Below are 22,806 nucleotides of genomic sequence, written 5' to 3' on the forward strand. Positions count from 1 at the left end.
CACCTCCATTGGTCGCTCGCTTTCTTTATTGGTTGCTCGCTTTCTTTTTCCCTGCTCTCTCCAGACCTTCAACCATTGACCACCACAAGCTGTTTGTTTCTCCTTAAGCTGCAAATTTTAGTACACCAGGTATATTTCCTTGTCTGATCAAATTATTTGGTTCCTTGTCAGACCATTTTTGACAGACTTCTCATCTTCAATGCTGGATTCTCTATGCTATGGACCCTGGCTTTTAGGGCCTCATAGTTTAATTGTCTCATGTTGAGAAATTGATGCTACTCTTTGGTTCCCAGCATAGTTTTGAGTGACTTCATGAATGCTGCAAAGTTTTCTTTCCTTGCCTCCTCACTCTGTTTTATTGTTAATTTCAAAATTGGTTTCTGATTTACAGAATTAGGATCCTGACTGTGCCAGTTGCTAGAGGAAGAATTTGTGACCAGTTTCATGTAAGCCTCTACCCTATTTAATTGCAAACAGATCTGCTTCCTGTGTCAGATTTTAGCATTGAATTTTGTGCTTCTCTCATGAGAAGGCCTGAATATCTTATACTGTGACTGACTTTAGTTTAAATTTCTGGCAATGGAGTTATTGATTAATGTATCAATGTCTTTAGTTCAGTGTGTGATTCCAAAGTCCCAAATTTGCAAACTTCACCATAGGCCAATATAAGCCAATCCCCGGATCAGTATCGGATCGTAGAGATCGAGTATTGATGTTTTAAGCCAATGTGCTATGATACCAGATCTCCAATGCACTGCAGAACTCTAACTAAAGCACTGGATGGGACTCCTGAGATGGCGTCATCTGCTGCTGCAGCTGCCTGCTTCTGATCATGATCACCCAAGATGGTTCCCGATAAGCATGCTAAGGCCGTGATGAGTTTCTTCTTCTCAAAATTGAGAGTACCGGGAGGATATTGATGTACTCAGATTTGCCTTATTATCAGATTCTACATTGTGAATTGCATGGAGCTTAGGGAGTGCATGCATAGATTTGCTTGGAGTTCCTAGTAGATCTAATTGTTTTTAGTTATTTGTGTTTAGTTGGATTTCCTGTCTATTAGCTTTATATTTTAGTTCGGTTGCCAATAATGTATTGGACTATTTTGGCTACATCTTGGGATAATTGTTGTGGAGGATAAATTGTTACTTTAGATTTTCATTACTTTGTTTCTGGAGGATTGAGTGAGTCTTGTTTTTATATTGAATTTACCGAGATTTGATTAAGTTGGTTAATTAGGTAGCCTTGTATGCTTGTAAGGTCTACCTTGTAGGTATGCAGCATCGATCGGTTACACTCTTGATTCGGAGGTACGACATACTCCAAGTGAAGGAAACCCTGCTCCATCAAAATTTTGTAAATGTTTGACATTATATCTCCAATAATCTGCCTATATAGCTCTTGTTATATGGTAGGGAAGCAATTGTAGGCCTTGAAGGAACATATACTTACTGAAGCAGACATGGCAAGAACAAGATGAAAACGTATGGTACATGATATCCAAAAAGGTGCTATATATTGTACATGCTATCAAACTTACAATCAGCTTCTTCATGGAAATTAAAGAATGTGGGCAGGATCATATATACCAGAATTCCTCTGCTACATAGAGTAAGTACCTCGACATGTTCAGAAATATTCAAGGAATGCATGTAAGCCTTCTTCAAGGAGGAGACATCAAATAACAGAAATATTCTTGAACCTGCTAACTAGATTGAACCATTGAGGATTTGGAGCTTCATATCTCCACTGCATTGACTTGCCCACAGGGAACTACTAACTGGCTCTTTAAGTTGCAGATGTGGGCCTGAAACTTTGCTCCATTGCCCACTTTTCCAGTAATGAGCAATTGGTGCTCATTGCTCTATTGAAAATTAGTGATCTTAACCCCATGAAGGTGTAGCACGTCGAGAGAACCTAAGTGCGTAAATCCAAACCATCTATATATTCTACAGTATTTCAAGTTTGATACAACGAGAGAGTTGCCTTTGAATAATGTCATTTAGCAATGGCTTCTTCCTTCTGGGCATAAGTCTTCTATCTGCATCCTTCTAAGGCTGTAGGCTGAGGATTTACAGCTGAAGTGAGTCAGGCAGCTCCGTCAATCTGTCCCGAGAGCAGTCTCTCCTCAAATATCCATCTCTGGCCATGATTTTGGAGTCTATAGGATGCTGTTGATATATATATCCCACCAAGTTAGTCGAAAGGTAAGTAGGGAACTCTTTTTTTCCCTTTTTCGAATGAAGGGATGAAACAAACTATAAGAAAGAACACAAATTAATCTAGAGGAATGGATTCAAGGTCAAAAATAAGGCTTGTGTACTTTGATATTAATGCTTATGGAGCAAAGAGCTCCCAAATAGCAACTTGTTAGATTTTGCATATGATGCACATAACATGGACCTGTAAATTAATTTGTGTCAAAAACTAACCGATGGAGAAAAGGGTTCGACATAAAGTTTGAATGTAAATCAACTGCGGTTGATTGGGAAATAATCTTGGAAATCCAATGAAATATGGAAGAATTTGATATTAAGATCAATAAAAGATCCCATACAATCAAGCAGAGGTTATTCCTACAACCACTTTCCATGCTTGCACAACCAATACCACCCAAGGGACAAAAAATGAAGTAAGATAAATTCACCTAGGATATAAAAAATGATAGTAAAAGGAATTATTGTAAAGTGAATTTCCCCTGATAGTTCTTTCCTTCTCCTTCCTTTCACCTCTGAAAACTATATTTTTTATTATTTTTATTTTTTAAATTACATTACATTAGTCATGGTCCTCCATCAACTTAGGGCTCGTTTGGTTCGCAGGAAAAGGAGGGGGGAAAGTGTGGTCAACGGGAAAGTAATGAAATGCCTCTTGTTTGGTTGGAGTTTTCAAAGGAGAGAGATGGGAAAGTTGTATTCCCATGGGAATATGATTCCCACATTTCATGGGAAAGTCTTTCCCATGAGAAACATGGGAAAGTTACTTTCCCATGAGGTGGGAATCACTCCTTTTTTATTTTTTCCCAAAAAGACCCTTCAGCATTAAAGAAGCATTAAAGAGGCATTAAAGACCTAATTTTTATTAAGGGCATAATAGGAATTATACATAACTTTCCTAGGAAAGTGGATGGTCAACCAAACATAAGCACTTTGGAAATTTGTCACTTTCCCATGGTTAACCAAACATGCCAAAAGTACTTTCCTAGGTATCCTCTTCCTAGGAATCTGATTCCCAGGAATCATATTCCTAGGAGGGAAAATACTTCCCGCGAACCAAACGAGCCCTTAGTTCCAAGTTGGGGTGGCAATCCGGTCGGGTTGGATCAGATACAGACCGAATTGGATGCAGGTCGGGTCAACAATTCATCAATCCAAACTCCATCGATTTATTAAACAAATCAAAATTTTAATTCTGAATCCGACCTATTTATTAAACAAGTTATATGACCCAACTCACATAACTCATTTATTAAATAAGTCAAATCAGGTTAAACATGTTAGATAGGTTTTTAATAGGTTAAATGGATTAAATGGATTGAAACAGGTTAAGTGGGTTGGGTTAAACGAGTCGGTAAACAGGTTAAGCAGATTTTAAATAGGTTAAAAGAGTCGGGTCATAATACGGCCCAATTATTAAATGGGTCCAAACAGGTTAAACAGGTCAAAAGTTTAAACTTAAACTTAACACATTTAATAAACATGTTTAGATAGGTTGACCAATTTACAACCTAAATCCGTTTATGTCAAACCTAAACTTGCTTAAAGCCGGTTGTTTATGGGTCGAATTAATAGGTCGGATCATAAATTGCCATTCCTAGTTTCAAATATAGCTTGCATATATGTATAAACCATATTTATGGATTTGATGTAGGCCTTCCTAAGAGCAGTGGCTCCAAATATGTTAAATGTGGACTACTATAGCAAATTAGGTTGATGGATGCTATGCTTCACTAAATATCATATTTATTGTTGGAAATCAGAGCACAAGCGTGCTCATTGTTCTAACATGACACCTGAAAAAGGGTTAGGAGTAAAGAACTAAACATGTGTGAATATCTACAACAAACCCAAGAATTTAACTTATTTTACTAAAAACATGAAAACCAAAATTTAATGATATTTCCCCACATTTTACTGTGTTTCTTCATCCCACCCACCTATTTTACAAACTCTTCTAAGCACACACATCATGGTATAACATATCGGCCTAAATCGGACCGTACGGAGCGTACCATACTAGTTCGTTACTTGTATTCAGTACGGATGGCGTATTGACACTCAATATGTCAAAAAAATCCGTATCATACTATACCGATACTATGCTACTATAGCACCGGTACGGGGTCCGGTATGAGATGGCGAGTCTTGACACACATCTTTAGTTTCATTAAAATATTGTCTATAAAATTTCAGAAACCTCAAATATTTAAAATGTAAGATGGAAGATTTTGTTGCAAAGTCTTCCAAAGTGCAGGGTATACAACTAGATCAATTACTTTTGTTGATCAAAAAGGAAGAGACACATACCGAGAAGATGGGATCAAACTCTGGACCTTATTGCTGCACCATTTGCCACTGCACCCACATATTTGAGGCACTACTTTCTGCTGCTGGATGATCTCCATGCTTGTTGTTGTCATACAGACCAATCATCATCTTACCTCATTATGGATTTGCTTATCCCATGCTTCCTTCCTGCATATGTCTATTTAGATGAAACTCTTCGAATCTCTTTATAATACTCATTTTCAGTATATATGGAAACTTCAAGGATTCTGTAATCCTTTTGTTGTTGATCGCTTTGAGATTTTGTTACCAAAACAAGCCATTTAACAATATCAACATATCAATTCTATAATCTTTTTAGATATTGTCAATAAAGTAAGATGTGTTATATCTTTGTTAAGATATACGTACATGAACGTGGAGATATCATGTCTTCATGCTTTGTCTAGGTTTGGCTACTGATGCATTCACATACTTGATACTTCGTGGCGTCCTAGCATCATATTTAATGAAACCTACAATTCATTGAATCACACAAACCATGTTTATATATTGTATCTCCATATGCAGTAATTCTTCTGGAATGATGACCTAATCTACCAAAGGCCGAAATTCGATTAGATATAGATCAGATACTAATATATTCATATCTATATCCATATTTTCAATGAATGTGAATACAAATATAGATAATAAATGAATATTAAAATTAGTATCCATATTTGTTCTAAATAAATATGGAAACTATCTATTCAGATGAAACTCTTCCGTTCTCTTTATAGTACTCATTTTCACTATATTTGGCAAGTTCAAGGATTTTAGGTAATATTTTTGTGTTGATTACTTTGTAATTTTGTTACCAAAACCAGCCATGTAATAAACTTAACATATCGATTCTATAATCTTTTTAGATATTATCCATAAAGCAAGTGTGTGCTTTTTTTTTTTAAGATACACATGCATGAATATGGAGATATCATAGATTCATGCTTTTGTCTAGATATTAGCTACTCATGCATTCACATACTTTGTGATATCCTAAAGTCATATTCAATGAAACATATGATTATGGGTGGCAATTTATGAACCAACCCGTCAACCCGACCCACGAACGACCTGCTTTAAGCAGGTTTGGATTTGACATAAATGGGCTTGGGTCGTAAATGAATCAACCCGTCTAAACCTATTTATTAAATAGGTTGGGTTCGAGTTTAAATCTTTGACCCATTTAACCCATTTAATAATTGGGTCAGATTATGACGCAATCTGTTTAACCTATTTAAAATCTGTTTGAAACCTGCTTAACATATTTTTGACCTATTTAATCTAATCTGCTTAATCTGTTTAAATCCATTTAACCTATTAAAAATCCGTCTAACCTGTTTAATAAATAGGTCGTGTGGTTTGGATCGGGTTACCTATTTAATAAACAAATCGGATTTAGATTTAAAATTTTGACCATTTAATAAACAAGTCGGATTTGGGTTAATGAATTTTTGACCCAACCCGTATCCAACTCGACCCATATTTGATCCGATCCGACCCGATTGCCACCCCTACCTATGATTCATTGAATCGCACACCATGTTTATATGTTGCATATTCAAATATAGTAGTTCTTCTAAATGATGAGCTAATCTGGCCTAACCTGAAATTGGATTAGATATAGATCGGATACTAGTTTATCCATATTTACATTCATTTTTTTTCAATGAATATGAATGTAAATACAAATATTAAATGAATACTAAAATTAGTATCCATATTTGTTCTAAACGAATATAGATACAATCTATTTAGATGAAACTCTTACAATCTCTTTATAGTACTCAATTTCTCTATATTTGCCAAGTTCAAGGATTATAAGGAATATTTTTGTGTTGATCACTTTGAGATTTTGTTGACAAAATAAGCCATTTAACAAACTCAACATATCAATTTTGTAATCCTTTTAGATATTGCGACTAAAGCAAGCATGTGCTATATCTATTTTAAGATTTACATGCATGAATGTGGAGATATCACTATCTCCATGTTTGTGTTTGGTTATTGGTTACTAATGTATTCACATTCATCTTGACATCCTAATCTCATATTCAATGTAAACTACAATTCATTAAATCACACGGCACCATCGGCGATGGTGGTCGACCGACACAAAGAAAGAAAGAAAAGAGAAAGAGGATCATTAAAGGCCTCTTCAAACTCAGCATGAACCATAGATAACTCCCTAACCGATAGTCATACGTTCTTAGGGGTCCTAGACGGTAGCAAAACCCTATCAAATCTGGCGGCCGATGGAGGCAAAATTCGGAAGAAAGAGTCGCCAAAATAGAATACCCCCATTTCAAATGGATGCCGGTGACTTGTTGGCTTAATTCAACATGGCAGCAACTCTAAAAGTAGAAAAAAAAAGGAGAAGGAGGCGAAGAGCTCTCACCTCAGTCCGGTGAAGATCCGACGAGGTTTTCGATGAGGAATGAAGGAGAGTCTAAGAAGAAGACTTGGAATCGGCAACCATTCTCGGGTCTTCGTCGATGGAGCTAGGAGGAGGAGGAAGGAGCGTTAAAGAGAAAGTTTCTAGGATTTTTGGCCGGTCTTTGGGTTGTTCTAGGACTCCCGGAGCTCGTCGGAGTCATGGGAGGAAAGGGAGTCTTCTCCTCCATCGCATGCAACATGCACGCTTTGGGCTAATCAGGCCTAACCTTTTCGAGCCTGCCCACAAGTTGGGCTGGGCGCACGAGATCGGGCTGGGCCTAGCCATTTCGGGTTGGCCCACTACCTCCAAATTTTTTTTTATTACAAATCATGAGAAAAAAAAAATTTTATTTTCCTTTTAATTACAGGACGAGAATACTATTAGTCATGCGGGGGGATAATATATGAAGGAGCGCCAAAAGTTATATATGGTTTTGCATGGAGATGGCCACCCTAGTAATTGTTCTCCTGCAGTTCCAGTCTCATGGTGATAAAGGAGCGCCAAAAGTTACCTTGTCCTTCTCAGTTGAAACGGAGTTTCGGACAGAAGGTGAGGGTGGATGATAGGTTATGCTTGCCGTTGCCTTCCTGTTTTTCTTCCCTTTGATTTTGAGGAGGCTTGTTTATCTTGTGGTATATATTCTGCAGTTGAAAACGAATGGCAAAATATATTGTAGTAACGAATGTAACATGATCTTTTTGGTGTAGTTATCCTATTAAAATTGTGAGAAGAGTTGGAGCATTTGTGTCTTCTCTTGTGAATCGGGTTTTGATTTGTAAATTCTCTGATTTTTTTAAATGGATATGGAGTCAAAATTCTGAATGCCTATGTTTGGCCTGTGGAGAGAATTTAAGGAGAAGGGGGCCTATGATGAGAGGTGTGACGGTTGTTAGAGGGAGCTTCATCTTCGTGAGTCAATTGCACACATTTTGTCATGAATCGGAAGAGTGAATTTACTGATCCTTTGCTGCTTAGCACCTTGTTAGACTCCTAATACCAATTGTTTTTAGAGAAGAATACTCAATCTTCAAATCAATTTAATTTGAGTTTGGTGATTAACAATTAAAGGTTATGCTGCCGACGGCCTGACAACATGAAAGTGAAAAAAGCTTCATGATGACAAACAAATTATGGGAAGAGCTTCCCAAAACAGACTGCAGATCTTTTGAGTTCTTATTCGGAGTTCTAATAAGAACCCTGGAGTTTCTCTCTAGCCAGATACACGAGAAGATTAGGTCTCCATAACAAAGAGAGGATGGCGCTCCATCCATATCACCAATGCAAAGCAACCTGAACATCCTTCAAGTATGTCCCGTGTAAACTTTGTTTTTGTCTTCTTTTTTTTAGCTAAAAAATAAAAGTATCATACATAATATGTACAGATACAATTCAAAAAATTAAAAAATAAAATATAATGAAGAGTACCGAGCAACTCCGCCTCTTCCATCCTGAGATGGTTTCCGGCGTGGTCGGCAACAAGGTATAAAAACTCATGGAGTCTTATTTAGTTTTGCAATGCATGGTGGTATATCCTGCATTCAATTTCGTAACATGTGGATTTGAGTATCTCGAGGCATGCTCAAATATATTATATATACCTAAAATGAAGATTTACGCAGAGTTTTCTATTCACCATTTAAACAACAGCTTTAAAGTTATTACTCAGTGGGAGAGCGAGGAAGGGGGAGCGATGGGAGATGAAGGAAGGAAGGAAGATGGCCCTAACGGAGCGGTGGATGAGAGGTATAGCCGCCCTTGAGTCAAGATCGCAGTGCTCTACGACTGGTTCGCCGACTAGAACTACCTTTTTCTCGGTCTCTCCTCCTCCCTCTCCCTCCCTCCCTCCCTCCCTCCATTCTTTCTTTTCCTTCTTTTTCTATGCGTTTCTTGGTCGTCCTAGGGTTTTGAGTCTTGGTCCTCCTAGGGTTTTGGTTCTTGTTTCACTTGTTGTATTGATTTCGTACGGTGGAAATTATAGGTTGGTTGCTCAGGCTAGGGTTTTCTTGGAGTCTTGGAGGGTTCTAGCTTCCAGGATCCTGATTCTTTATTCTTTTATTTTATTTCTTGATCTTATCATCTTGATTCAACGGGTTTTAATATGAAGAAAACAATCAGAAAGGGAAATTATGCAGGATTGGTGGCGTTATCCGAGTAGATGGTGGAGAAAGAGATGATCTTGATGCAGTCACGGTCACCATTATATTACCATGAATCAATCGTCGTTCTTGCTGCTTGTTTGTTTTCCTTTGTTTTCCCTTTTAAATTTTCTTGTATTTTACGGGCTTGATTTAGATTAAGGGAAAATCTGTCAAGAAAAGGCGAGCAAGCTTTTCATTTTTTTTTGCTGGGAAAAAACAAGCTTTCCTTTCTAATTTTCATTCCGCATGTGGGAATATAATGCAACATTGGTAGCCAAATATGAGGAAAATCAGCACCACTCCCACATCAAATCATTCGATTTACCTTAACGGTACCCTTTCTCGGGTTTTCTCGTGACAAGATCTGAAGTTGTTTGTTTCCTTCTCCATCACCCAATTGCTCAAATTGGTTGTGAGATGAGGGAGACGAGGTGGTTTTCTTCTCGGTAGCAGAGTGATGTCATTCTTTCTTGAGCAAATCTCAATTATATGAAGTCTTAAATTATTATGTAAAAGCTCTGATGCAAAATGGACTTAAAAAGATGCCAGATTTTCAGCTTTTAAGTAAAGAATTATAGATAATAAATTATAACAAATGATAGCTTTTAAGAATGCTTCCTTCCTGGAGTTGTATGCTTTTCCTTCTGGTTTTTTCTGTGGGTTGTAGCCAGCTACCGCATAGAACGGATAATGCCAAAAGCGTCCGCATAGTCGACAGGTTCCGCATAGAAGGACTGTCCGCATAGAACGGATTATGCGGACACGTCCGCATAGGGGAACTATCCGGACATGTTCTGCGGGCATGTTCCGCATAGAGGAACCTACGCGGGCATGATCGCTGACATATTTCGCATAAAAATGCATTATGCGGACAGGTTCCGCATAGAGGAAACTATGCGGACAGGTTCCGCATAGAGGAAACTATGCGGACAGGTTCCGCATAGAACGGAATATGCGGAGCGCTTCCGCATATCGAAGGAACTATGCGGAGCGCTTCCGCATATCGAAGGAACTATGCGGAGCGCTTCCGCATATCGAAGGAACTATGCGGAGCGCTTCCGCATCGAAGGAACTATGCAGAATTTGGCCGCATAGTAGAAGGCTATGCGGACATGTTCCGCATCGAGGAAATTATGCGGACATGTTCCGCATCGAACGCTATGCGGAGCGTTTCCGCATAGAAGAAATTAAGCGGAGGAAGTCTCCAAACTATGCGGATGACCTCGCCGTTAACCCACTCGGCGGCGTCCGTAGCGAGGAATCCCACGACCCGTGCGATGTCCTTGGTCTCCCCCAGCCGCCCCAGCGGGCACTCCTCCACCACCTTCCTCACCGCCTCCTCGCTCTTCCCGGCGAAGAAGAGATCCGTCGCCACCGGCCCTAGCGCCACGCTATTGGCCGTGATCTCCATTCCCTTCAGCTCCTTCGCCAAGATCCTCGTCATCGCCTCCACCGCCGCCTTCGACGCCGTGTACGCCGCGCACTCCGGCCTCAGCGCCCCCACCAGCGACGACGACACCGTGATGATCCGCCCGCCGCCACCCCGCTGGAGTCGGTTGGCTGCCTCGTGGCAGCAGAGGAAGGCGCCGCGGGCGTTGACGGAGAAGATGGCGTCCCAGTCCTCGACGGCGGTGTCGGCGAGGGAGGGGTACTTGGAGTCGAACACGCCGGCGCACGCGATGAGGGTGTGGGGCGCGGTGCCGAAGAAGGACTCGGCCCGGTTGAAGAGGGACTTGACGTTGGCGGGGTCGGAGACGTCGGCGCGGACGGTGACGGTTCAAGGAGCGGACGAGGAGGAAGAATTAAGCTCCGTGCATGGGAGGAGGAGGAGGAGGAGGCGTAGTTGAGGACTAGGCGGGCGCCGAGGGAGGCGAGGTAGATGGCAATGGCGCGGCCGATGCCGCGGGAGGCGCCTGTGACGATGGCCACGCGGCCGTCGAGGGGGAGGACGGGCGGGTCTTGGGCGGCGGCCATTGGGAAGTTCGGTGCTTCCAAACGGCGCAAGCGCGCAGAACGAAAGCGCCTTGCAATATTATTTTGTAAAAAATGGGAGACATCTTCACCGTCCAACGAGGGTATTTATAAAATTTTGCTCTCAACAGGATAACAGGTACCAACCTTCCTTATTTTTATTATTAAATTTAATAATATAATAATAGATCTAAACCTGATGCAGCCCAGCTTTTTTTAATGACATTTTCAGAAAAAAAAATTAATATTTTTTTCTTTCCATCCGCCTCCCTCCTGATTGCAAATTTTTTTTTTGTTTTTTTCAGAAACCATGTTCTTTCCCGTAGAAGTAGGGTACGGCATTGCCGAAGCCGGGGTGAGGGAGTGGTGGTGGTGGAGGAGGTGGGCAAGAGTAACTGGTGGGGGTTGCGGGTGAGGACAGCCTTAGGGACGATGTGAGGAAGAGTAGGATAAGAGGATGATGGAGGTGGGAAGAAGAGGTGATGGAGCTAGGCAAGGAGCTGATACGATGAAGTTGGGAGTTGGAGAAAAGCTTTGCCGGAGCTAAGAAAAAGGGTAAGAATGAGATGGTGGCATAGGGCTGAAATCGGATCAGATGTATGGATATAAGTTAGATAATTAAATTTTATGATCATGAAATTAAGATATTACTAAGTGGATGATAAATCAATTTATTAATATGTTATTATGATTATTTATTTTTTAAAAAAGTTCATAAGTGCTATATAAAATTAAAAAGAATTACAAATAGAATCGGATATTCGGATATGTATCGTATGGTTGTTTATTCATATCCATATTCGGATAGTTTCGGACACGAAAATGGATCTAGATGGATATTATCCGATCCACTTTCACCTCTACCATGGTGTAATGGAGCTAGGAGTAGAAGGAGCTGGTTGAAGTTGAGAAGAAGGGGAAGAAGGAAGTAGTGGCATGATGGAGCTAAGAAGAAGTAATCTTGCCGGAGTGAGCTTTAGATCGGCAGGGGCAGTAGAGCTGACACCATCGTAGGCAAGGCCAAGGTGGTGGAGGCTCCCTCCTCCACTCCCCTCCCTCTCAAACGTCTGCAGCAACCACCAACAGGACCCTCCTCCAAACCTATCTCCTCCTCATAGCCAGCTAAAGCTGCAAATAGATCACGTTGACCTATGACCCAACCCAATCCCTTTAGATCTGATCTGATTGTTTTGGAGAACCCATACATCTGATCTGATTGTTTTGGAGAATCCGTATGGCCAGGTCAGATTCTAAAATTAGACTCGTTCCATTTTTTGGGTCATGTCCAGGTTTACTAAATTCAGAACCGACTCAACTTGATTTGACCTGCTTGAATTTTAGGCAATTTTGGGTTTCAAACGCTACAACCCGACCTGAACCGAACTCGGTAAACTATTTGGGTTTGAAAAAGCTCGAACCCGTATTGTTCTCTAAGTTGTGCCTTATGATTAATGTGCATATCCTGTATATGAGTAGTATTTTGCATCTTGAGTTTATAGATTCAATTAGTGAAGAGAGATCCAGGGAGATGATGTTAGAGTAGCTGCAGTGTGAGAAGAAGGAACCTCAAGTGAAGTGAGATCAAACAAAGTTGATGGAGCTCGAGAGATGAGGCACGAGAGTCTGGCAGTGAAGATCAATTGGTGAAGAGGATCTCTCGTTGTTTGTGGGGACACGGCGATGGAGGAGCTTGGGAGGCTGAGAATGTGGAAGATTGGGCATTCATTGAGGTAGAGGTGTGGAAAGGAGCCATAATGAATGACGACATCTACAATTCTTGCCGCTGCTGGTAAAGGAGCCATGGTGAAGAAGACGTTCTTGTCAGGCTAAAGATTCAAATTCCATTCAAATCTAATTGCAAGCACCGCAATCAGTGCGTAGTCAGTCCCAATGGATTTGTGCTGCGGTGTTCCCTAATCCATATAGTTTATGGGTCGGGTCCGCTATGATACTATTTGTAACAACCTAGGATCTCACCTAAAATAACTAGCCGAAATGTGTTTATTTAGATTTATTGATCCTCTATAAGCATCCAAAATCTACCCAGCAAATAACTAATGTGAGACTAAACATACGTTCGCACGAGTCCTCGTAAGAAGACACCAGTCAAACCACCTCTAATCTAAGCTAGCTTTCTATCTAATTTAGTTCAACCAAATCAGAACAAAAAATAATAAAATATCTATTAAAAAAAAAAGGGAGATTGGAAATTCGTTGGCAATGGTTGCCAACAAAATACCATAAATATTCAGGATATCTTTTATCCCTCTTACGCAAGTATGACATGCTCTGTACCAGGCTGGCTCTAATTTAATGTTATAACGTATGCTTTTAAAGCATTCCAAATCCCAGTCTAATTTAATTTTATATGTTATATATCCCGAGTTTTCCGCCGCTGCTCCAATGTTCGCTCTCCTCTTCGATTCTTTTCTCGTGGTCATCTTCTCCATGTCAAAGGTCCTTCCTTGTATCCACTCCCCCTTTTTTTTGTCCCCTCCGTGTCCCTTATAAACCTTTCTTGTGGTTCTTTTTGTTGCTGTAAAACGCCTTCCATGGAAACTACTGGTCACCCCCTACCCATCTCGGGTCTCCATCTCCGATGGAGGAGATGATAGCCGTAAAACACCCTCCGTCTCCTCTACCTCCGCTGGAGGTTGAGGCCTTTAAAGCCCCTACTTCCTCTTCGATCCTAAATGTCTTCAGAAACAGAAGACTAACCGAACGTCCTGCACTCACGTCATCCTCGGCCAACACGAGGCTCCCTCAAGGTACACAAACCCTGTCTTCATCTGTTCTTTTTTGACTGGCTTCTGTCATGTCTTGTTCTTTTTCTCATGATGGCATCATTCGTATGATTCTTTTTTTTCTTTTTCTTCTGCGTCATTTTTCTGCTGTTATCATCTAATTGCCACACTTAAATTAGATAACTATGAGTTTGGGCTTGCATTGTGTTTGGGCTCACACTGACCGTACTCCATTCAGCTATTTTATTTGGAAAGATAGGTTTCACAGGATACCTTCAAACGTCATGCTATTATCAACATGCTGTTAAACTGATTTCGTTTCCTAGTTTTAGTGCAGCCTTTTAATTTCCTGTTCTGAGGCTAGGTTCTGTTCCTGTTGCTAATTCCATCAAATAAAGATGAAGACATGGGATGTGTATCTTGACGTTCGAAATACAAATTGTGGATATCCTCCACAGTCTGCAACACTATCTGATTGCATGTATCCATGTATTAAGTCTAGAACAGCATTTTCTGGACTGCCTTGCAAGTTTGGCATGATGTAGCATTTGCATTGTTATCCATCCAAAAATATAAGGTAGAAAATATCAATAAATTTGGTACAACATTGGATGTTCTTCCACCATTTCTTACTAAACACCAAGTTTAGTTGAGTGCCCAACCCATGCCATTCTAACATCTGCTACCAAACGCCAAGTTTGTTTTAAGATCTACACTTTAGATTTCCATTTGTTGTTACAATCTAAGAGGATTATGACTGTTTCTTCTGCAGTTTGCCTCGAGTTCCATTTTGCTTAAGAAATAGAACAATATACTCTAGAAGATTATACGAAAAATATGTGCTCATTTTTCTTTTTTTTTTGTTTGTTTAGAACTTGTTTGTTATCATCACAAACATATTTAAATGCCTCTATTTCCTTGTGCTGTTGTCGCAGTGTCCCAACATTTCCTTTCTCTTTGTTTGCAACCTCGTAACTATGGATTATTTTCCAGGAAAACCAAGCAAGTTGAGTTTTCTATCACCAATGAACCGTTGATTGATTCTGGTTAATTGTGTCATTAACATATAACTGGTTAGTTGCAAGGTCACTGTAGTTTGTTCATTACCTATTTCTTACTCTCCATGCAGGCTTTGACATAGAGAATCCAGCATGAGAAGTTTGCGGCCAAGGCCATGTTTCAAGCTAGAGGCACCCTGCACCTAATGTCTGTCAACCTGAAATAAGAACAATAGAAGGGTTACAACTTTGTCTGCTTCAAGTCAGCTATTTCACACCTTACACCGGCAATGGTCTCCATTTCATTACAATCCCCAACTCAAAACCTTATTCCAGTCCTGGGACACCCTGTTCCTTGCTACCACATGGACTAAATGGAGAATTTTCCTCCAAAATTCAGACAGTCCAAACAAGGTTATGAAGGCTGGAGTTGGGCGTTTTAAACAAGCTGAATCGCCTGATGTAAATTTTTTTTCTTCTCTTTCTTGTCTCCCTTCCTGGGTCATCATTGTTGTGAGGATCCGTGCGGGCGTGTGTTTAGTCCCACATCGGTTATTCGCTGGGTAGATCTTGAGTATTTATACAGGATCAAGGAACCCAAACAATACCTTTCGGCTGGCCATTTTGGGTGAGATCCTGGGTTGTTACAATTGTACCAAAGCATTTTGTGATCCCTTCATTTTCTTAATGAAGTAGGTAGAGCTTGTCTCTTCCCTTTTTGACAAAGAAAGTTATTTCACACCTGTTATGATTCTTTTGCTGAAGTTTATTTTCGGGCTTTTGTGAATTAGCTGACGCATTTTCTTAACTTATAAACCAATTGAAACAACAACGGAACAGAGGGTTGAGGAGAGGCACAAATCTTTGAATGCAAGTTGGCTGTCGGGGAAAAAAAACAGCCCCTCGATACACAGAATAATACCATTATTTTTGCTCTGCCCTAATGTCATTGGAGCATGCCATTCATGTTGAAGTTTGAATAAAGTACTTGCTAAGGAGGTTTTTACTAAATGTGTATTCCTGTGGAACATTGGCATGAAAAATTATAAGGAGGTTCGAAAGCAAAATCTGCCATATCGGAAAGCTGAATCACATGCCAAAATTCAGGAGGTTTGTAACTTGGTTATAGACGCCTGATTGAAATCGGGTAGCTTTTTGAGATCTACAACTATAAGCCAGCCCTTTGCGAGGTGGAATCAGATTAAAATTTCATCATTTGTGCCCTGAAATAGCCGATCAAATTGATACTTTCCTTTTTGGGAAAGACTTTACTTGACGTTATCTTCCAATCCATAAAGAATTAAGTGGAGAGACAGAAAAAAAAAAAAGTTGATGTAGAAATTGAGATAAATCTTTTGTAGAATTTTACCTTATTTCTTAATTATTTCTATGAGTCATATTTATTTTAGAGATATAGTTCTATTCAAACTTAGAGAGAAATTTAACTTGAATTATGAAAGGAAAGATCTCACTAGTATTATAAATAAGTACCTAAGTTTATGAAGTGTAAAGTATCGATGAAAAAAAGGTACTTAAATCCTACTTTTGCAATTCTTACATCATCATCTAAATTTCTTTGCTGAGGTTCAAGTTTAGTAGGTTAAGTAAAATCTTTCTTCTCTCCGATCAGATCAAGTTCATAGAAAAATATAATTCCTCAATATCTGTGGGAGCCTTAGTTCATGGTTCAGACGTGCGAGCAATACAAGTAATCAGAAGAAAGGCTATCCGTGCGTCTAGTACATCAAAGGACAAAGACAAATATGGTTGCTAGTTCTTCTTTGATGGATGATGAAAGTAAGGGACATCTCATATAATTAGCAAAGAAGATTACTCAACCATAAAGATTGGTGATACCTTCAGCACAAGTACCAACAATTCCTATTGCAAAGTTGTTTCTCATGATTGGAGATGAAGATCCACCATCTAGCAAAGAGGCCAAGCAATCTACAGATGTGTAAAATCTCTCTCTTTAGCCCTTTAAAGTTGAAGCTCAAATCATGGAACTTAAAAATTTTCCACCACTAGAATATGAACCATGGGCAAAAAGCCTGGCATGTGAATCACGCCGGTGGCCTAACTCTATTGGCTGGCATGCGAATCATCATTTGAAAAGAAAAATTTGGATGTGTTTTGTAGCGGCCTCCTCATTTTTATGCCTTTTTTTTTCATCGACTCTGTTGGTTGTACTTATCTTAAAGCAGTATCCAGTAAAAAAAATAAAAAAATAAAAAATAAATAAATAAAAACCGGTGGCCACGGCGAGATAGTGTTCGCTAGAAACTGCGTTCTGGCTGACCTGAAATCCGGACCACCGCCAGTTATACCGCCTTTCCTTTCTTGAAGCCCAAGCCATCGAACCCTCTACAGAAAAAACCTTTCCTTTTTCTCTTTCTTTTCTCCTCCCTGAACCGATCCTCTTTGCTCTTATTTCCTTCCTCCTTTCGTCCCCCTCCTTGCGTCGAATCTAATCTCGCTACTTCTTCTTCCCACTCCTCATTCACCAATAAGAAATTTGCTCGCCTTCCGGTCGGCTGCCTCGGCGAATAAATTGAGCTTATTTAACGGTAATCTCCCATCGTCTTTGCCCTCAGTTTTCATCCTAAATATTATGATCTTATGAACACCAGGTTAATTAATTAGTCGTTATTTCAAATGGACGAACACATGCCTCATACCCTTGTATCGTATAAGCCTGCTGCTGCTTTCGAAAATTTATTCAAATCTTTAATCTCTCCATGTTTTCATTTCACTATTGTCGGATTCATTAGCATCTTAAAATAAGAATTGTCGGATTTTGTTGTTGATTGCTTAGTAGTTTAAATAATTTCACTTTTTTTCAATGTATTCTGGGCCAGGCAACTCCTCTAGTCACAGGATTGTCGGTTGCGGCGGCTGCGATGGGTGGTCGATGTTTGATCCGTGCATGGCAGGCGTTCAAAGCTCGCCCTGCTGTTCCCCGGGCTCGCAGGTTTTACCCTGGTGGATTCGAGAGGGAGATGACAAGGAGAGAAGCAGCCTTGATCCTTGGTGTCAGGTATCGCTTATCATATCATTACTTCTTGATCTTCTTCCATTTTGGGGCTCGAGTAATGCTTATGTTTTGCAACATTAGAATTTCTAATTTAGTATTTTCTTTTGTCTTAGAGAGCATGCTGCATTGGAGAAGATCAAAGAGGCTCATAGGAGATTGATGCTAGCAAACCACCCTGACAGCAGAGGAAGTCATTATCTTGCTTCGAAGATTAATGAGGCGAAGGATATCTTGATTGGAAAACAAAAGGGTGGTTCATCTGTCTTTTAATTGCAACAACATTGTGTTCTGGGACTGCAACAACTTCATGGATGATTGAGGAAGGAAAGATGGTCGGTTAGAAAATTCTAACAGTGCAAAATTTTGTAGCTGTCTTCTTTGATTCGACATTCAAATTTACTACTGATGATATACTTCATACAATCAGGAGAACTTGATATGAACACTATAAACAGTGAATTCTTAATCATCTATGAGTAATTAGCGCCCGTCGCTTGATGATTGGCAGAATCAAACTAATTTGACAACTTTGAATGATTGTTTATCCAACAAAAAGTTTCTCGACACCGTGAGTCAGGTATGTTTTCCATCCTCAATAACTTTGCTTGTCATCCATCCTCAACTTGTTCCTGTGATCCCTTTGTATTAAAACCAATTGCCTACCAGAATGTGAAGTTATGCATTTGGTGTATGAAGAATGTCTGCCTTCTACTAGTTCCTTTCTTGACCATGTTTGCAAGCTCTTTAAGCCAGTGGATTTTTAATTGGAATTTTGGATGTTCGTGGGAAAATTCTAGAAAACATGGTTATAGTAAAACATAGCTCATAATCTTTAGTAGGAAAAGGTGGAGGAATAGGGATTGTCAATTACGTGATTGGATTGTACATATGCAATAGCCAAAATGTAGCTTTCCTTACCTTGATCATGCACCTCGAGTGAAACTGTTGGTGAACCAGAGTGTTGCTTCTTGGACTGCAATGTTGTTGAATGGTATCATTAGAGAAAAAATTGGGTGATGGAAACTTGTTAAGTACAATGGAGAAGAATCCAGTTAAACTTGATGTTAGTGGAAGGGTCGGACATTTCGGAGTGCTAGCAATATGATGTGAAGGTGCCAGAGTTTAGTAACAATGTTATGTGCTTGGTGCTGGTCTAGAGAGAAACAAAGAGAAGGAAGTAACCTAGAATTTTTGTTGAACAGACAGGAAACAGGTGATGATGAAAGTACTGCAAAATAACTTGTGGACACTTCCAGGCAACTTTACCTTCTCTAAATTTCAATATGTGCTTGCATGCAAGTCAATTCCAGACTGCTGAGTTTGATTCATTCATGGAGGCAGAGAAAGGTTCATTGGGATTATTTGATACAACATGGGGTTGGTTTCACACATTTGATAAAGAAGAATATGATCCATCCAGGTGCTAGATCGTTAGTTGAGTTTGAAATGCCTTCAGGACAGAACTAATGTTTAATATATATACACATTAGAATATGAGAGATCCAAGTGAGATCTCTAGTTGAGTTTGAAATGCCTGCAAATGAACAACTGATATTGATATTCTTCTCTTTCAGAAATGAAGCAACTGTCCAAACGATCACAAAAGGCGAGTTTGACGAACAACTCTAAATGTAGTCTATGACACAAGTTGTTCTTTTTCACAAATGTCCTTCCTTTAATATCCTGTAAAATAGTATAAACAAAATATTTTTTTGATCCTCTCAAACACTTTTTTTACATTAACACTTATTATTTGCTGAATCTAAATCGAAAAAGTTCGAAAAGTCTCAACCTATCCATTTGGGATCAATTTCTCATCCTCCAAGATGAAGCTTATCCTACTTCACAGCTTTCATCTAGTTCATCTGTCTGCACAACTATATCACATAATTACAGGAGGAAATATTTATAATTTTGAGCACATTCTAGAAATTTATAAGCCACTTCAAATACCCTGAAATGCTGAATCTAAAACATGAATCACCTCCAGCGATGCTCATTAGTCATTCTAGGAGCATGATGCTTCTTAAACCTGTAAAAGTTGTGTCTATGTCGTATGATTCTCTCCCTGGTGGCTCTTAGAAACCAGTTTGGTTATGGGCGAGCTCCTTGTTTTAATCAGATAACTCAGCCCCTTCTCTACCATTTCATGCAATTCCATTAGTAACTGCAATGTGTTCGTTACCAAACTCTCTTCTCAAGGTTGACAAAGCATCTCTCATAATGAACTCATTGGCTGTCCAATTCTACTACTCTATGAAACTACACCCCGTCTCTTTCTTGGCCCCCATCTCTTCCATTACCCTCCTCATGCCCCCTGCATCATCCCATTGACCATTAACTGCATACATGTTAGCCATTAAGACATACCGACCTCCATCGTATGGTTCCAAAGAGATCAAACGCTTCCCGACTCGCTCCCCCACCTCTATTTTATCGTGTGTCCGACATGCCGACATCAGTGCACCCCACTGCGATGCCTGTGGCTCCATTGGCATGCTAAGTAAGACCTCTTCAGCCTCCTCCACCTGACCTGCTCGGCCTAAAAGATCAGCCAAGCACCCATAGTGCTCTCTGTGTGGCTCAACACCATACTCTCTCATGGACTCAAATATCTTCTTCCCATCCTCAACCATTCCAGCATGGGTGCATGCACACAGAGCTGCAATGAACGTCGACTCATTTGGTATTATCCCCCTCTCCTTCATCGTCCCAAATAGCTCGAGCGCACGCTCTCCATGGCCGTGCATTGCAAGCCCGCTGATCATCGCATTCCATGACACAACATCCCCGCTGCGGACTTTATCAAATACCTTCAAAGCTTCATCTATACACCCACATTTGCAGTACATGTCCACTAGAGCAGTCTCAAGTATCACATTGTCCTCCCTCACAAGACCACTCCTGTCGATGTAGCGGTGGATCCTGCACCCCTGATCGAGCACGCCTAACTGAGCGCAAGCCTTCAAAACACTGACCAAAGTCACCACATCAGGCTTCATCCTCTCAGCCTGCATCTCATCAAACAACCTCAAGGCCTCGGAGAAATCCCCATTCCTCACACATCCGTCGATCATGGCGCTCCAAGAAACCAAGCTTCTCTCAGGCATTCTTTCAAATAGCTCTCTTGCAGTTAGCATTTCTCCGTTCTTCCCATAGCCCGAGATCAAAGTATTCCAGGAGATCAAATCCAAGTTCCGGCTCCTATCAAACAAGAGGCGAGCCTCTGCCAAGCGGCCCATGGCGCAGTACATATTCAACAGAGAATTCTTAACGACAATTATGTCCTCCACTCCGCACTTGAGAACTTGGCCATGGACTTCCTTTCCTAAGCCGATAAGCATTCCGGCATTACCACCATCAATGCAAGCCTTTACAAGGAGGGCGAAGGTGTAGGTGTTCGGCGGGGCTCGGCTGGCCCGCATGCAGAAATAGAAGGCGACGGCGGAGTCGGGCAAGCCACGGTCGGCGTGGCCGGCGATCATGGCGTTCCAGGTGTAGACATCGGGCCGGTGTAGTGCATTGAAGACCGCGGTGGCGTAACGGAGGTCGGCGGCGGGGCCGGGGCGGAGGAGGAGTTGGATGACACGGCTGGCGGCGAAGGGGTCGCGGATGAGACCGGAGGTGATGGCGTGGGCGTGGAGGGTTCTGGGGTCTGTGTGGGGGTGGGCATGGAGTGATTCAATGAGGGGGAGGATCGGGTGGTCTGGGATGAATCTTGGGAGGGGGTTGGGGTCCGAGGCGAAGGTGGATTTGAAGAGGGTGGAGAGGTGTTTGAGGTGGGCGATTGTGAGGGGTTTTTGGATGTAGGAGGATTGCATGGAGGTTGGTAGTTTTGGTGCAAGTGGCTGCTATATTTATAGGGTTCAAATTTGAGTGTACCAACGGATAGCAAGAGACTTGGTCCTTTCTTGGGGGGGCCTCCAAAAAACAAGGTAGAGTGGATTAGCTAAAGGGCCTTGTGACGCCCGGAAGAAGGAGGAAAGAAAATGTGATCGACGGTCTTTCATCTCGCGACCGGTGAAAGTTGGTTGAATAATTCGATGAAAGAAGCACATTCACCAGCTTTTATCCCAACCTTAGGGATATGCTTTATATTTGATTAGTCTTTTTTGGAAAAAAAGATATCGAAAGTATAGATATGAATATGGATATAAATCGGATAGTTGTCTATCAATATCCATTTTTCTTTGACAGATATGAATACAGATATAGATATTAGTCGGATGCTCAAATTTTTATCTATATGCAGATAGATTCGGATACAAAAACCGATCCAGATGAATATTACCCAATCCACTTTCACCCCTACATTATAGAGATCGATGATCCCAAATAGCTTCTCCGGCAATAGCTTAATTTTCACCATGGGTTCGAGGAATCCAAGGAAGATGGTGGTGGCGTTGCGGATGATGTTAGCGAATCAGGACTCACGAATGGAATTGGAGCTCGCAAAGATGTGGTCATAGAGGATCCGCTCTTTGGAGAAAAGCGTCTTGAGGGCGACAGGGGCAGTGCCTAGCTAGGGGGGATCTTGAGGTCGAGGACCCCCCAATCAAGCTTTTGGATCTGGGATTGGGGAGGGCTTTTGGAAACCAAGGCGTTAAAGGCCCTCATCGATGATGGATTTGCAAAGGGTATTGTGGATCCGAGGCAATAGAGGCCTCCATTGGCAATCATAGCCTCAGCTATGGTTCAGAGGCCCACCAAGGCGATGGTAGAGGCCCACTCGACATGGCTAATGGACTCGCCAACAGCGTAGACCTTATTGTTGTTGAAGGCCTCAATGCCATTGGAGATGGCATGGGTGGAGGAGGATATGGATTCATGGGTGGAGGAAACATTGGAGAAGGCACCGAAGCTTGACCTCTATCCACTACTTGCTTTGAGATCTGTGCCAATGGATAAACGATGGAGTTTATCTGTTAGTTAAAGGT

The 22,806-nt window shown here is 40.9% G+C and overlaps 1 long non-coding RNA gene and 3 pseudogenes across 3 annotated transcripts; 2 read left to right on the top strand and 2 right to left on the bottom strand.

Annotated features, from left to right (window-relative positions):
• The first annotated feature begins 8,329 nt into the window (after nt 1-8,329).
• LOC120104074 (uncharacterized) lies at nt 8,330-16,577 on the top strand. The gene is made up of 3 exons (XR_015975911.1): nt 8,330-8,798; nt 14,773-14,843; nt 14,967-16,577. It is a non-coding gene; the product is annotated as an uncharacterized LOC120104074 (long non-coding RNA).
• Nucleotides 10,225-11,167, bottom strand: LOC103719303 (NADPH-dependent aldehyde reductase-like protein, chloroplastic pseudogene; annotated as a pseudogene).
• A 925-nt stretch (nt 16,578-17,502) lies between the features above and the next one.
• LOC103719288 (mitochondrial import inner membrane translocase subunit TIM14-3 pseudogene) lies at nt 17,503-18,567 on the top strand (annotated as a pseudogene). Its single transcript, XR_015974042.1, has 3 exons — nt 17,503-17,517; nt 17,694-17,872; nt 17,983-18,567. The product of XR_015974042.1 is annotated as a mitochondrial import inner membrane translocase subunit TIM14-3 pseudogene (transcript).
• Nucleotides 18,568-19,679: 1,112 nt separating this feature from the next.
• LOC103719302 (pentatricopeptide repeat-containing protein At5g66520 pseudogene) lies at nt 19,680-22,393 on the bottom strand (annotated as a pseudogene). The gene has a single exon (XR_015975904.2). The product of XR_015975904.2 is annotated as a pentatricopeptide repeat-containing protein At5g66520 pseudogene (transcript).
• Nucleotides 22,394-22,806: the final 413 nt, after the last annotated feature.

Source organism: Phoenix dactylifera, chromosome 1, assembly GCF_051530095.1.
Source record: "Phoenix dactylifera cultivar Ajwa chromosome 1, Ajwa_hap1_PhDact_Kaust_v1.1, whole genome shotgun sequence".
Taxonomy (NCBI): Eukaryota; Viridiplantae; Streptophyta; class Magnoliopsida; order Arecales; family Arecaceae; genus Phoenix; species Phoenix dactylifera.